The sequence below is a fragment of the Tamandua tetradactyla genome, chromosome 14, assembly GCF_023851605.1.
Source record: "Tamandua tetradactyla isolate mTamTet1 chromosome 14, mTamTet1.pri, whole genome shotgun sequence".
Lineage (NCBI taxonomy): Eukaryota > Metazoa > Chordata > Mammalia > Pilosa > Myrmecophagidae > Tamandua > Tamandua tetradactyla.
This window is the reverse complement of record NC_135340.1, coordinates 25206783-25219622: the sequence shown is the minus strand read 5'-3', so window position 1 is coordinate 25219622 and position 12840 is coordinate 25206783.

Here is a 12840-nt window from a genome sequence, read left to right as displayed (position 1 = left end):
AAACCGTATAATCATCTTAAGTGATACAGAGAATTATTTGATAAAATTCAGCATTCATCTGATAAAAAAAGGTTTAGCAATTGGAAATAGGAAGAATCTTTTGCTCAGTAATAGATTACTTATAAAATACCTATGGAGAACACACACAATGGAAAAAAATTAGAGACAGTTTCATTTCAGTCAGAATCTAGATAAGAATGCTCCTTATCACTTCTACGGCGATGAGAGTATTTTAGCCCAGCAGATGAGAGAAATAAACAAAATAGCATAAATATTGGAAAACTAGGTGCAAAACTGACATCAAGAGCAAAGCAATAGGGGCAGTCCATTTCAGACGCAGGCAATTAGCAAAACCAACTAAAAATCAGTCTGCTTTTTATTGTCACTATGTGCCAGCAACTCTAAACAATGCCCATGACAAAATACTTCTCTTCCCCAAAATATTCCGTTGGCCTAACTTCTGAACAATTGGTTTAGTTGCTGTTGTTTGTTAATGATATATGTAAGCTTCCAAATATCATATTTTACCATTTACCCATTAAGAAACATTGCAATATACATGGAAACCAATAGGATAATTCTTAGTTATAGTCAGTCTTTGACAAAAGTGGACTCAGCTAGACAGATTTGTTTTCAGAGAAAATTCCTAACAGTTCGTAATTATTCAAGCTTACATCAGACATTGTTTGTGTCTAGAACCTCTACAGTACTATATTTTTCTGCATTTAAATGGTAGATTTAAAATAAAATACCACGGCATATTGATTGTAAAGGTGAAGAAACAGAACCGGACTTACTTCAATTCTGTCACTCTATGAGTGTGATGAGAAAGGCAAAAGAAACTGGTCTTAAATTACAAGAAGTATCAAAGGAACTTGAATGTTTCAATCATTTCCCCCAAGGACTGGGCACTCATTCTAAAGCAATGGATCAAATAGTGTCAATGTTTGCTATCATTCAGCTATTTTCTCTAATTTTGCGGAAGAAAAACTTGGTATGCTTTAAATAAATGTAATAGGAATTTATGATGACTTTCTGATGAAGATATTTTAGTGAAATTTTTCTTACATGGATATTTGGAAGCTGCTAGAATTGACCCCTCAAAGAACAAAGACTTTGATGCTATTACAATTTCTAAAATGTATTAAGAAATGAGATCTTTTATGAATCATTGGCAATCCTATCCTTATGTTTTAATACTTTTCCTATTTGTGTACCTATTGCTACATGTGCAAATAAAAAAAACCTTTAAAATTAAACTAAAAGTTTTCTTCTATACACTATAAGTAGAAATGAATTAACAAACCTGACTGCACTATCTAATAAGCATGGATATAGAAATATTTATTTTGCCAAATAATTAATACATTTATAAAAGTTAAGCTTGAAAATAAAAATTTTACAGTTATTATTACTGAGATAGACCATATGCAGATATAAATTTCCCTCTTTTCACAAAGATATTTTGGATAATTAAAAAGAAGTAATCTGTAATTTTCTCTTTTAGTATTTAAATTGATACTATTCTTAATAGCTTTAACTGGCATGTACAACATACATATACAACATACCCATATACATATCCATACATGGAAAGTTCAGTAAAAGAAAATTTCAATTCTGAATTTCTTTATGGACTTACTTGTTTCCTTTCATGTTTGTTTCCGAAAATAATTTTGTGACATAAAGGGCAGAGGGCTAAAAAATTATCCATTCTAGGTGCCAAATATATGAGGTGTGCCACTGTGTCTACTTAGAAAATCTGACTATCAACATCTTTTAGATGTCGGGTGAGAGTTTTTCCAAGTGGGATAATATAATAAACCTAAATTATTAGCTTTCCCATCCTCAGCAACAGTAAAACTCTAAAATATCAAAGAAAAAATATGAATAGCCACTAAACTATGAAACTATTAAATGACATACAATGAAAGTAGGAAAATGTACAGGACAGGAAAACTCAGTATTTTAAAAACCTAAGTCACCATTGCCAACAACAACAGTGGCTACTGGAGAGCCAAGGCAAAGATTCAGGTCAAGAGTCATGGAATCTGGAAGTGGGAAGTGATCCTAAAGGTCTAGTGGAACCCATTCAACTCACAAGAGAAGACCAGGACAGTTAGAGTGGAAGTATCTCAGGCGATCTGAGGTAGAAGCTAACTAAACTTAGAACCTTGGTTTCCACAACTGAGTGACTGGAGGTTTTTCACATTATAGAAACATCAACATGGGACTTGCCAGGAGACTGAAGACACATGCTCCAATTTCATGACACAATTCTGGAAGTTCTCCCCACATTGTGATCCTCAGCTTGAAACACCTATGAAATCAGATGGTGACAGCAGTCAGAGACACATCCCAATAAATACTTACGAATGCTCAAGCTTCTGTCTTCAACATCTCCAGAACCAACTGTATAAAAATAACACACTAAGGACTTTTATTAGACTATCTTATATGTTGAAACATGTATTGACCTTGATCTAATAATTTCTGATTAGTAATGGCATTGTTTTCTGGCAACACATACACATGATAACCACATTAAAATTTGCCTCTTGTAGCCCAAAGAAATGAAGCCATTTTTTAAAATGCATAATGTGAGTTGATAATCTTTGGCCTAGCAAGTTAAAATCTTGACATTTCGTATTCTTAATTGGAGGCAGTCATTATTTACTTTCTAACATTTCTAGTAACATCTTAATAAGGTATAAATAATCCCTAAATTCATTGAATATTTTCATATCACATGAAAATTATATAGAGACAAATGATTAATGTGCAGACATTCAGTAGCAGATCAACAAGAAAACTTCCATAATATAATCAGGAGACTTCACGTACATGCTTTCCATGCTGGAACTTCTCATTTCACCTAAAACATCAAATTCCCTTCTCAGTTCAAGACCTAGTGCATCCCTTCCATTTCTCAGGACCCACTTATTGACACAAAAGCATTTCTGTATCCCATATTCCCTTTCTTTTGTGGCATCCACTATAGTCCAGTGACCAAATGTGGCAAGCTAATACACAAGCTTCCTTATAAGTATGATTGTGTGCAGGAAACTCAGATTATGAATGCTCTTAATACAAGGAAATAATTTTAAACAAAGTAGGGTTCAGATTAATCAATTTTAAAACCCTGTTCTTCTATTGACCTTTAAGATTCTGCGTGACTGCTAGAGACATCCATTTCTATCCAGATCACACTGGACTCTAACCTTTTTTAAGCCACCATCATCTGTATACCCAGTATGGTGGTGAAACTCTTCGGGGCTACGTCTTAGGAAAGTCCTCTCTGGTTTCATGTCACCTTTCCCAAACTCATAGTCAGAGAAGCTTCCTGAATGTCTAAGTCCTGTCTTCCATCTTTGAAATGCTACAACAGTCTCATATGCTTGTAAAACCTGTGGATTCTTCTTTCCCTATTTCTAAACTCATGCTCATTTCCTATTTACCATATTTCTCCCAATTTTTTTCTTTTCTCATGTGACCCTGGCTACAGAGGAGGATTGCATTCACCCCTTTTGTTGGTCTAGAATATATAACTTTTACTTTATGATAAAAAATATGGAATCAGGTCAATGCCATATACCCTGCCATTCACTTTCCCCAGGCCAATAACACAGCAGGTAGCTTGACTTATATATCATATTTGGACCAGCAATGGAGAGAGAGATCTTTCTCCTTTCTATACTCTGAATAAACAATTAGTCTGACCAAAATGAGGAAATGTGAGGTAACATGATTCATTAGGCCCAGAGCTGATACTGCAAAGACAAATTTTCCCTATGTGCTTATGGAAGCTTCAGCAGAGGTCAGCAGCCACAACTCTGATGGGCGTTATGCATGAACACCGCGGAGAAGAACGAGCCTGGTCTTCTACAGGAGTCCAGACATGGATGAGTATGTCTCCTAGACTACACCAAGGGTGGAAATAGAAGTCAGAGTACAGAGAGAACTCAGAGAAAAGCATCATGAGTGAGGCTCAAGACAGACTTGATGAGGCAAATTCAGCTTTCCCTATGTGGGGCTGGCAGAGGTCGGGATGCAGAGTGTGGGTGAAGTAAATGCAAAAGCACACTGTTACTAAGGGCCTGGACCCATTTGCCATGGAATCACCACCACCAAAAATCTGATTACTAGAAGCAAAGATATTTCCTTGCTGAATGTTAAGAGTCTTTTCTACCAAAGACTAGTAAGTGGCGGACGCTAGAAGCTACCCCAAGTGGTCTCTAAGACACTACGATTTGTCATGGCAGGTCAGGACAGGTCTGTCACTCCTATACCATAGCGAGAGAACATTCCCCCCGCTATGGAATGAAACATCTGCACAGAATAGAAAGGAGGTAGGCAAGGTCTGGGAGATGGCCCCTAGGTGTGGCCACGACTTCCCCAGTAATGGGCTGCAATTCTGAGTCTCCTCACTTCTGAAATGCCTACAGAGATCACACAGGGAAGACAGCAAGGAGGAATTATTTTATTTGGCAGGTGAGGTCTATTGGGCGACTGTGTCTGGGGACAAATAATTCAAAAGCTCTCACCTAAGATCTAAACTGTGGGATATACTGTAATAGCAGATAGTAATATCTAAGTAGAAATTTGGGGACCACATAGACTAAGAAAAAATAAAACATAAAAAAAATAAAAATAAAAACATTTTTTCTGCAAATTCTATTTTGGGAAAGAAATAAATCCAAATTTACCAAACAAAATGTTTTATTCTCAGGACGAGAAAGTTAAGGCTGAGAATGAACAGGGGTTGATGGTGGAAGTCAGGTAAACTAATAATTAGAGATTTCTTTGGTTTAAAAGAACATTGGGAATGTAAATTATCTTACATTAAATCTATTGACTCTTTCATATATATTTAAACATCTAAACTAATAGCTTGACTGGAAGAGGAGAGTCTGGAGGAGTTAATTCTGGAGAAATGGATATTTCCTTTAAATAACCTGGGGCATATTGAGCGCAAGAAAAAGAACAAGTTCTCCGATGACAGAGGAGGTAATAGAGTACTTGCAGAAAAGTGACAAAAGAAGTTTTGGGAGGGCCCCTAAGACAAATTTAAAGTCCCCATAGACAGTTTTGCCTCTAGATTTCTAGAGCAGACTAAGCCCCTATATTGTTTTGAGGCAGCATTTGACTTTTTGTTAAAGGTTGCAAATAATAAAAATTAGAGCAAGAATCACATTATACGTAGAAAAGATACATAAATAAATCAATAAACAACTTTAACACATGCATTTGAGGTATCATACCCAAAAGGCCTACAGTACCATTTTATCTTCGCCTTTTAAGTATCTATTTTTTAAAAAATCCATTTGAGATGAAATAAATTATACATAGCTGTTAGTGGAGGAATTAATTCCCTTCAGGGAAATTATTTGTCCCTTTTCAAGGAAAACAAAAGATACAGACACAAAGGTATAAAATTCTTAACTCAAGGAACTAAACCATTTTTTTTTTTTGGTTCATTAGTGCTTCTCTTTTGTCAGCTTTCAGTATCTTTACACCTTCTGTAATGCTCCATTCTATTCATGTACATGCTATTGTTCTCTTCATTTCAACTACTGGCAAAATCACAAAACAGAAGACAAAGGAAGTCATAATATTCTATCAGTTCAAATCGAAGGACCAAGCATTCAGGAAGAATTCAAGCCTGCTTTTACAAGATGATCCTAGAACACAAAAACATACTTGATGAATATATCAAAAATATTTCTTACATACTGCCTGCCATAAAAAGACTGTTTGAATCAAACACCATTACTGCTCCGTTGTCAACGCGTTAATATATAGAGATAAGCCGCACACATGCCTGAGCTCTATCATTATCCATAAATTACTATTACATTGCTACCTTTATTTTCATTAATATGTAATATTTCAAAACCTAGTTCTGTCGGAGCATTTGTTTTTCCTCAAATTGCAAAAGACAAATTCTGAGTGATCTTTTGAGCCCCAAACATTTTAAAGGATATTAATGATGAGAGACATTATCTGGGACAGAGCTGGCATTGACAAATGTGGCAGGGTATTTTGTGATACAACTATAAGCCAGGCCGAGTGGTCTTTACTATCATTTAAAGAACTTACTATGAGAGAACAACCTGCTTTGTTTCACATAATAATGTATCAATTTTTAGAGTTAGCCTACCTGGTTTGTAGAACATAAAAATTGTAAAGACATAGAGGATTGAAAAATCATCTAACTGAAACCCCTCCTTCTGTATATGAGGAATGGGTGGCCACCAAGTTTAAATGTCTCACTCAAGTTCAACAGCTAAAGAGCCAGAGAAGGAGACCTGGAATCCACATATGTGCTACATTTTTAAGTTCCTCCTAATGTGTTTGACTGCTTGCTTTGTTGCCAGCTAAATTCATTGGAAAATTTACCACAAGAAGAGCTTAAGAAGAGTAAGAAATTCAGCTTCCCGTTCACCCTTCCTCTAGTTTCAGTAAAGATATTAATTGGCCTGTGGGAATGACCTATGATCTTGGTTACTGGTTCTCATCTGGCTTTTATTAGAGGTGGTATATATTTTTATTGATATATATTATGTATTCACATGCCATGTAATCACCCAAAGTGTATAATCAGTAGTTCACAATATCATCATATAGCTGTGTATTTATCATCACGATCAGCGTTCATGTTCTTTTTTGTGAAAAATAGCCTATATATACAAAAAAGCAATAACTTTCAAAGCACAGCACAGCAACTAGTTGTAGAACAGATTTCAGAGTTTGGTATGGGTTACAATTCCACAATTTGAGGTTTTTATTTCTAAGGTAAGGTACTGGAGGCTAAAAAGAATATCAGTAAAATGATTCAGCACTCATTTGTTAAACCCTACCTCCTCTGGATAATTGCAGCACCACCTTTGAGCTTTCTCCCACTTTTTAGGGGTATTTGGGCTGTCGCCAGTCTAACTTTTTCATGTTGGAAGGGGCTGTTGACAGTTCCAAGGTCATCATTGTGTTCCAGTTTGGAAATCAAGGGTTTCACTGTGCCATAAAACAGCAGGAAAATGTGATTCTGTGATCTGCCATCAATCTGGAAGTTTTATCTACTGTAAACAAAAAATAAAGTTTTATGAAAATAATTAATATACATTTTTTCTTTCACCACACTTGCTGTGGTAACGAACATCTGGTTCATATAAGAATACCTGTAAGACCATATCGGCATCTTCACTGGTAAAATAAACAACACAAGTATAGGAATATGGGTTTTATTGCTATGGAGAGCCAATTTAAGAGTTTGGGTTGAAACTAATTTTTAAAAAACATCTTGACTATAAGAATTGTGGCCTTCATAGTTCTGGTAGTGAAGAAGAAGAAAAATGTATTACAAACTTCAAAGAAGAAGAAAAATGTATTATAAACTTCAAAGAAGAAGAAAAATGTATTATAAACTTCAAAGAAGAAGAAAAATATGTTTTATAAACTTCTTTCCATATATTAGATATGAAAAGATGGAAATGCATTCCCTCAATGTTGAGAAACCAATAAGTTCAAGACACGGTTCTAGGGAACTAGGCAGAGTTTCGGTAGATGATAAAATAGGCAAAATCCCTCTTCTCAGAGAGGCTAGCATTCTATGAAGGAAGACAGTGTTTATTGAAAAAATAAAAACAACCCCACTCACCTAATGTCTTATTCTTATGTGTTGTTGTTACTGTTCTCTAAGTGTCAGGTTTCCACTTCTAAACCAAAGGAATTTGAGACAAGTGAAGAATGAAAAAAAAACTACATCTCTTTTCATATTTGATTTTTAAATTTTTCCTGCCAGAAAATTATCTAGTCATTGTCTAAAAATTTTTATGTCATCTCTACAAATATAAATACCTATTTAGGCACATTAAAATGTTTTTCAATTGAATGAATCAATTATATGGCTAATTGAATGAACATGGATTTTTTGTCATTTACTACTTGCCAGGCACCTTCATAGGTATATGTAATATACACGTAAAAAACTCTTGTATGGTAAAAAAAACTAATGAAAGAAACTCAATCATCTTTACTTCCGAGATGCAGAATGCTCCTCTCCTGAGAAAACATCGGTAATAATAATTCCTAAATTATAAAAAAATCACCATTTTTATAATGCCTTTTACCACCATTTTAATGCATACATTTATCCCAAACTTACAATAAGTCTGCACAGAAGATATTATGTTTCCTGTTTTATAGATGAGAAACCAGACTGATAAAGGTTAAATATTTTCCAAGGCTGCACAGGTGGCTATTAGCAAAGCTAGGAATGAATACTTCTTTAACCAGTCTCATTCCAAGGCCTGTGCTCTTTCCACTGAAACTGCCCCCCCCATCCGTCTGCTGTACCACACCTACCAGCCCTGAAGCACTGAAGCACCCCTTTAGAGTTGCTCAAAATTCCAAGTGGATTGAAGAGAGCGTTTTGTTCCGAATGGTACTGCCCCCACAAAACATGGCAATGGAGACCCCAAGATGACTTGTCTCCCTGTGAAATGGTGCACCCTATTGTGTGGGAGTGAGCTTTACTCATCAGAAATGAGATGCATGCAAATCATTTCCATGTTGTAGGCAGGCTTCTGAGCAATATGTAAATAAGTGAGAGAAAAAATATCCACATTAATAAACAGCCCCTTGGATATATGAAACCCATCTGCAACACTAGGTAAGGAGTGTGTGTACTGTGTAGTCAGACGATATGTCCATATTGCATTCCTCAGTGTCTGTAAGGGAAAACAGAATGGTGGTTCAGGTAGGGCGGTGCCATATGGCTGAATCCATGAAAATATCACAGAGTTATTTTTTTTTCAGCAACTGTGATCGGTCCATGTAAGCAAGGATCAAGTCTCTGCAAATAGAATTATGACACTCCAAGTTTCATCCTGTTTCCAAGGTCTCTTTCTCACACATCCTGCTGAGATTAACCTATAATATTTCTCTGCACGTGGATTGAGTTCTCCTAAAATAGGGGACGGCGACCAAAGGGAAATTGCAAGTAGAAGAGACACAAGCAACAGAAATGGCCCAAAGTGAGAATCACAGATTGACAATACAACATGTGCCAGTGAGCCCATGGCTGACATTATCAAGTAAAATGACTCAGAAGGAAAAGAAAAATTTCCACCAAAAGAACTGTTAACTCACACCAAACAGGAAATGAATGATCAAGGATAGAATAGAAATGCAAAGCCAGGATCCAACTGCAGGCTGAGACCTTTAGCTGTGCCCTAGAGTGACAGAACCTTAAGGAGCAAAAGTCCCTATACCTGCCTGATAACTATCATCATTCCCTTGAGAAATAAGAGTCAGAGCAAGAAAATAACAGGCATGCTGTCCTTTATCTTTCTCTTACTCTATTTATTATTTGTTAATTCCTTTCCTAACTCGAGATTTGGGGTTCAGTTTTGTTGAGATAACTAAAAAGTAAGAGTGAAGGATGAGAAATTCCAGTAGGATTAGTTGACTTTAGCACTGATGTTTTTCAAGACTACTGTCTACCTCATCTCTCCTGGATTCTAGATAAAACACACTGCTTCTTTTGCTGCTTTTAGCTTCCGCTTTGGGAAAGATGACTTTTGAAGTCTTTAATAAGAATTTGCTAATTCTACCACCCAATCCAAGAAACTCACTTGCTTTAGGCTAGGTTTACGTTAGGATTTCAACAACTTTGTCCTACAATCAAATTTAACTTTTGTTTGACACCCTGAGCCTATTTCACACTTGCGCCCAAAACCCAGATCTACAGTTAACCCTCAAAATGTATTTCAAACAAGATTCTGTTTTCAATCTCAAATCAAGTTGCCCTTTGCCGCAGAGAGGGAGTAAGGGGCCTACAACTCCTGAAATCTCAGCCAGTGACAGACGAGGTTTATAGGCAGTTCTTCAGAATATTAAGAACAGTCTGCTAAATTTCCCTCCCAGCCCTCTCTTCTTTGCCCGTCACCCAAAATGTAAGCCTAATCTTTCATTTTTATTCCTTCTTACTCTCTCTGTCTTCTGCCAAACATGTCTCTACTTCTTTGCCTTAACTGAAGTCTGGCTAACCCATGAGAATAGCCCTTCACGTCCTTCTATTCAGCTTATAACCCTGAGTGAGGAAGTCAGACGGATGCATTGATGAGTATTCCAATAGTCTGACAGTCCCTTACAGAGCATTATCATCTCTCCTAAAGGCTCTCCCCTTTAAGGGGACTGTCCTCTAATTACATTATGTTTTACTCCTCCTTGCTACTGTCACTCAGCCAGTGATAGTATCTTTGTTTCATTGCATTCAACTCCCAATCACTTCTCCACATGCTTTGAACACTTCAGAACCTGGCTTTTTGCTTCCTCTTCACCCCAAATTCAACCTTCATTTTAACTAGTTTTAAATTCCAGGCAAGACCCCCAGCAGTTTGGTTCCCTCGAATTAGTTTTCACTTTAATCTAACCCCCAAACCAAAGTTTTCCAGCACCTATAAACACTGTACTTTTGAACCATTAAAATCCATAACCTTCTTCTCTGATCACAATCTGCTATCTATCCAACTCATTTACTGTTTTACTTCCACTATTTGTCAATGTCATCAAATCTCCAGTCCTATACCACCCTCCACTTTCTCCCAGTCTTCCAATCCCATGCTACCACTGAGCAATGATGCAGAAAAGGTTATGTTTGCACACTGTTCCACTAGAGATTTGTGGTCTGGAACCTTGGTTGCATTTTTAACACTGCCTGAGATTTCTTCTCCACAGTCAGCTTTTTCTCCTCAGCTGTTCTTTTGAAAATTAACTATTCTCCTCAAGCTTCATCTCAGTCCCTCTGAGTTACTTCATGGCCTTGCCTCTATTCTCATGAAGACTGTGATACAGGTCTATTAAGAGGAAATTTTCTTCTTATTTTCCCCATAGATTGGGCCCAAATTGGTGTGGAAGGGGATCCAAAGTTCCCATGTGCCAAGTGGGATATGGAGGTGTCCCAAGAGGGCGCTGGCAGGCTGTTTAGGTGGTCTTAAATAGGATGAGGAGGCAAAGGATTGGTGACTTTTCCAACCAGAAGCCTGGAGAGAACATTGCTGTATCTCAGAGAAATCACATGATCTCCAAGCAGGGTTCCAATAGAACCACAAACTGATCATCTCTGAAGAAGCACTGCATTTCATTTGTGCCAAAGGGTAAGTTTCATGTGTTATTTCTAAGGAAAAGGTTGATGCAGACCAAATCAGAACAATATCAGGAGGTAGCTCTCCCCACCTGGGCTATGGTCCTGGTGTCACTTGGGTAAGACCTAGGAACTTAAAAGTGACCCTGGCGAGAAAACCAGGACAGAGCAGAAATTCTAACCTCAACATGGGTGAATTTTTAACATCCATTGATTAAATTTAAGGTTTGTGAATTGGACTGAGTTAACCTGAAATTGACTAGATAACATTTTCTGCTATGGAGTAGAAATTGGAGCCTACAATAAAATGAGGGTGAGTTATGAGGACATAAAGTTGTAAGTAGTACACATGAATATAACTACCAATTTCATAAAAAGTCATATCCCACCTATTTGTGAATGTATAGCACTTTAATCAACAAATTCCACTTGAAGAAAATTTCCCTGAGGAGGATATAACCACTCTACAAAAAGAAATATCATTGATAGTTTGTTCATTGCAGCATTGATCCTAGCAAGAAATGCATGGAGAAAACCAATGTATCTATCAATGAAAGACTTGTTATTTAACCATAATTCCTAAATACCACCATATACAATGTAGTAATTAAAATAATGATCTATATTTATTTTGCATATAAAGATGTCACTACAAATTACTGAGTAAAGAAGAGGAACACAATAACAACTCCTCGCCCATATATGAAATATTGCATCCACAATAGCTACTCAACCTCCATCTGAGGGTGTATGTCCCTATTTATGGCCAAGATATGTTTATCAGTGTTCTAGTTTGCTAGCTGCCGGAATGCAATATACCAGAAACGGAATGGCTTTTAACAAGGGGAATTTAATGAGTTGCTAGTTTACAGATCTAAGGCCGAGAAAATGTCCCAATTAAAACAAGTCTATAGAAATGTCCAATCAAAGGCATCCGGGGAAAGATACCTTGGTTCAAGAAGGCCGATGAAGTTCAGGGTTTCTCTCTCATCTGGAAAGGCACATGGCGAACGCAGTCAGGGCTTCTCTCTCGGCTGGAAGGGCACATGGCAGACACGGCGTCATCTGCTAGCTTACTCTCCTGGCTTCTGGTTTCATGAAGCTCCCCGGGAGGCGTTTTCCTTCTTCATCTCCAAAGGTCGCTGGCTGGTGGACTCTCTGCTTCGTGGTGCTACAGCATTCTCTGCTCTCTCTGAGTCTCTCTGAGTCTCCAAAATGTTTCCTCTTTTATAGGACTTCAGAAACTAATCAAGACCCACTCAGATGGGTGGAGACATGTCATCCCCTAATCCAGTTTAACAACCGTTCTTAACTAAATCTCATCAACCAGGGAGATGATCCCATCACAGTCCCAAATACACAGCATTGAATAGGGATTATTCTACCTTTATGAAATGGGATTTATATTAAAACATGGCTTTTCTTAGGGGGCATATATCCTTTCAAACCAGCACATTCCACCCTCTGGCCCCTAAAAAAGACATGTTTTTCCCAAATACAAAATACATTAATTTCATAACAATATTAGAAACCTTAAACCTTTCAGTAGCAATACAATGAAGTACAAAATTAGAGACAGTATAAAATGTCATCAAGTCAGTTACAGGCATGGTCTGTCCTAAGGCAAAATTTTCTCCATTTGCTTTGGACCTTTGAAAACTCATCCACAAGTTATTTGCTGCCAACATACAAAAAAG